At 37.8% G+C, this 4377-nt stretch overlaps 1 long non-coding RNA gene across 1 annotated transcript; it reads right to left on the bottom strand.

Annotated features, from left to right (window-relative positions):
• Positions 1 to 1008: 1008 nt before the first annotated feature.
• On the bottom strand, positions 1009 to 2068 carry LOC116193054. Its single transcript, XR_004154191.1, has 3 exons — positions 1806 to 2068; positions 1358 to 1636; positions 1009 to 1291 (listed from the first exon to the last, which is right to left on the bottom strand). It is a non-coding gene; the product is annotated as an uncharacterized LOC116193054 (long non-coding RNA).
• Between the last annotated feature and the right edge of the window lie 2309 nt (positions 2069 to 4377).

The raw sequence follows: 4377 nt of genomic DNA, 5'->3' as shown, positions 1-4377 counted from the left end.
ACATGTCGTGTCTAAATGGATTCGTGTCATCGAAGTCATAACTCATACACGACACGATTATTAAACGGGTCAGGTTTTTGAAACATGAACATGACACATTTATATCTGTGTCAACCCATACACGACACATTTAAATCTGTTTATCGAAACGTGTCATAATATATATACGTATACACGACACGATTATAACCGGTACCCGGACACATTAACACGACATGTTTATCCGATCAACCTGTTTACCCGGACGCGTTAACACGACCCGATTATCCGATCATCCCGTTTACCTGGACACGTGAACATGACCCGTTTATCCGTTCAACCCGGCTACCCGGACACGTTAACAAGACCCGTTTATCCATTTAATCCAGTTACCCGGACACGGGACACATTAACCCGAGAAGAAAAGGAATGAGAACAATAACCCGTTTGTTGAAATAGCGATACAACACCCAAAAAATTGGAAAGTGACTACAACAGAAACCCTTTAAAGATTCTTGATTTCTGAATAAACTTACAGAATCATTTCCATACTAAGCTAATCATACAAAATTGAAGCTCCACAAAGTAATGAAAAAGGCACATAGCATTTCACAGTAATATTCAAAACATTTCTCCTGGAAACTTTGAAAATCCTCCAGTCTCTGAAAACTATTCTACTCCATGTTCATAATTATCCATGCATAATAAAACCTAAGAAACTCCCAATCTGCCACTAGTAGGCAACAACTTCAAATATACCATTGAAAAGCACACTGAGAGCAACTACATCTTTTGCCCACTGAGAGCAATGCTGGTTTGCGGGACAAACCGACATATTGTTATAGAAGGGTCCCATTAATTCTGGGACAAAGTTGATTCTATCAATTTGAAAGTAACACATGGCAAAGACAGGTATAAGTAAGATGATACAATGTTAAGAAGAGGCAAGAAAAGACTAGTTTATCATTACCAAATCAGCATGCTATGGTAATGTGCTTCGAAATGGATGAAGTGAAAATACCATAAGAATCCCAATAATCTGAGGACCACTAACATAACAGAGCAGTTCTACAAAGCCAAACAACTGCGAAAGATAAGAGAATCCAACCCAAGCCAAACAACTGCGAATACAAAAGCGATAGAGCTCTACAACTCTTACCAAGAGTCTTTTCCATAGACCTATTGATGTTCCCAAGAGCTAATCTCTCCCTCAATTAACCACAGTATTGGACCCTTGAGTTGATGGCTCCTCGCTAATGTTTAAGTTCATCACATCCTCTGTGAGTTGATCCACGGAAATTCCACCAACCATCTACATTCAAAAAAGAGAGAGATCAACAAAAGAACTGTAAAAATCAAATCTGAAAAGTAAACTTACCGGCTAATCCATAAAGCCAATCTCGAGAGTACATGAGTGCTTCCACAAGGTCGGGTTTCAAAAAACTCCGATACTGATCAAGAACACGACCTCCACAGCTGAATGTTGTCTCGGAGGCAACCGTGGATACGAGAATGCTCAAAACATCACGAGTCGTCCTTGCAACCGTCGGATATCGTTGGGAGTTAATCTTCCAATACTCAAGAATGTCCAAGTCTGTCTTTCTATCGCTCCTTGTCTCATCTAAGTACTTTTCTAGCTCGGAGTTTTTCGAAGATGCTGAATACACATTAACAGCATAATCATCGAACTCTTGAAAAAAAAATAACAAGGAAAGACCAATGACAAACGTATTCCAAGTGCAACTGACAACAAGAAAATGAAAATATATGGGGAGAACAAATACAAATATTGACAAAGTAACACATAACATCATTAAAAATTTTACCTCCAGCATATCTACGGATTCAAACTCTTGATCAGGATCTGGCACCACTTTCTCTTTTGATGCACTCTTCATAAAATGAGAATAATTTGTCTCGAACAGTCTGAAATTTTGAAGATTGACTACCATACAACTTTCTGCAACTCCAATCCACAAACTCAAGTTTATACCTAGGGTCAAATATCACAACAATCGATAAAATCACTGAAAATTCAAGCCAGTATTTTTCAAATTTCATAAGCATCCTCAATGACATTGGTCCCAAATCTTCATCTGTCCCATCACTATACTCCTTCAGCATCATATATGCTTAGAAAGTGGAAGGAACAAATAGATTTGCGGTTGGATACTTACTCCCAGAAAACAAGCTCGTAATCTCAAAGAAAAACCTTAAGAACGTTTTTATCTTCTCAATCTTCTGCCACTCCAATAGGGTAGGATAATTTGTATAATTGGAATCACTTAACTCTAGGTGGCAAAATGCACGACGATAATAGAATGCACTTTCAAGCATAAGAAAGGTTGAATTCCAACGAGTAGGGACATCTTGCCTCAAGCCTTTCTTCGAATTCAAAGAGAAGAGTTTCACACATTCAAGAAACTTTTATTTTCTAACTTGAGACCCCTTAACATACTTGACACTCTCCCGCACTTTGTTTACCGTAACATCAATCTCTTTCAGTCCATCTTGCACAATTAAGTTAATGATATGGGCATAACATCGTTGATGAAAGAATTCATCTTTGGCTAGGAGTGCATCCTTCAAATTTAAATGCGATCTCAACTACCCACAAAAGTGTCATTGGCCGAGGCATTATCTAAAGTAATAGAAAACAATCTTCCCTCAATACTCCATTTAGCCAACAAAGAGGTAATCTTAATACTCAATGCCACACCAGTATGTGGAGGTGGCATCGGGGAGAAATTCAGAATCCGCTTTTGCAAAATCCAATTTTTATCAATAAAATGAGCAGTCAAAGAGAAATACCCATCAATAGCAATCGAGGTCCACAAATCAGATGTCAAGGAAATCCTACCATTAGCTTCTTCAAGCAAGCCCTTAACCAGCGACTTCTCTTTTTTATAAACTTTCAACACATCAGCCCTTGCAGTGTTTTGAGATATAACAAGCACACTCTCATTCAAATATGAGAATACAGATCTAATTGCAGCATACTCCACGAAGGCAAGAGGCAGATAATGCATAATAATGACAGCAATTAGCAACTCACGAAAGCGTTTAGGATCAAATGTAGCACTTCTCAAAGGCATATCATGGTTCATGAGCAGCTGACTAACATCTCGTGTATCCTTACGAATGCATCTTTCACTATGTTTTTTCAAATTTCCTGTCCCATATTGACTATCACAAATAAAAATAGCACCACACTTCTTGCCCTTACAACGGCTCTTACCATCAATAGACTTTTCTGCCAACCTCTCAAAGAATTGCCACACACGTGAGGTCAATCTTCTTTTTCGCTTGTCTTTCGATGTCTTTGCCTGAGTTCCTGTTGCAGTGTCTTAGATCTCGTCTACATCGAGCTCCACGACATCATCATCTTCGTTTATCGTGGCCATGGGTTTTTCCTTCTCAAAGGATTCCAAGTTCACCTCCAAATTATTTTCTGAACTCATTATCCTTAAATAAAATAGACAATGAGAAACTAGTTAATGCAAATGGAAAAAGAACTTACAAATTGAAAGGCACTCAAACAAGTCGTGGCTATCAAATTATTCAAGGGACTCGGACTATATTTTTGAAAGAATAGATACATTGGTTAATGGTTAGAGCAAATCGAATATTTGCTCAAAATAGATAGTTGTTATTGCCTTCTTACCACTTCAGAAGAGAGACATTTCAAAGGAAGTCAAACAGAACCAAGGAAAAAACAAACAAACAAAAAACATAACAAAGCAAAGCAAAGCAAACAAATTATACAAATGAACTGGAACTACGAACAAAAGAGAGCTATGTTTACCCAAAAAAAGAGCTAGCAGTTGAAACATATTATGGAAAACAGACAAAACACAGTTATAAAAGTTAAACAAAAACAGTCTGTCCTAGGCTCCCAGCTCCATCCGCACCCTTACTTTCTCGATTTTTTCAGCTCCTAAAATTAAAAAATGAAAACCAGAACATACCCAAAAATTTCAAGAAAAAACACACGATAGTTTCGAACATTCGGATTTTCGAATTGATTTTGGTTCGAGGTGTTGCAGATCCGCTTGGGAAATATGATTCATCAGCCCAAAAGGGTACTTCGATTTTTCGATTATCTAGATATGTTTTAGCAATCCTAAGTAAAGAGACAAACAAGGAAGAGCAAAACCAATCTAGTCGAATTAAACCCTTCTTCTTACAAGCCACTTGTTCACCCAAAAATATATACAAATATACAAAACGTTACATCCTTTGGGCTCAGTATAACCAATACACAACAATTTAAACTACAGACAGAACCTAAGATAATAGAAAGAAAACACGAGTGGGAGGAGGGTACATTACATACAAGAGACCGCTTTCCGTGGACAGGAAGACACGAAAACAGAACAATCAGCAAAGCCTGGATAG

Source organism: Punica granatum, chromosome 1, assembly GCF_007655135.1.
Source record: "Punica granatum isolate Tunisia-2019 chromosome 1, ASM765513v2, whole genome shotgun sequence".
In the NCBI taxonomy this organism is placed as follows: domain Eukaryota; kingdom Viridiplantae; phylum Streptophyta; class Magnoliopsida; order Myrtales; family Lythraceae; genus Punica; species Punica granatum.
Note: the sequence above shows the minus strand (reverse complement) of the source record. Positions and strands in the feature narration are given on the sequence as shown.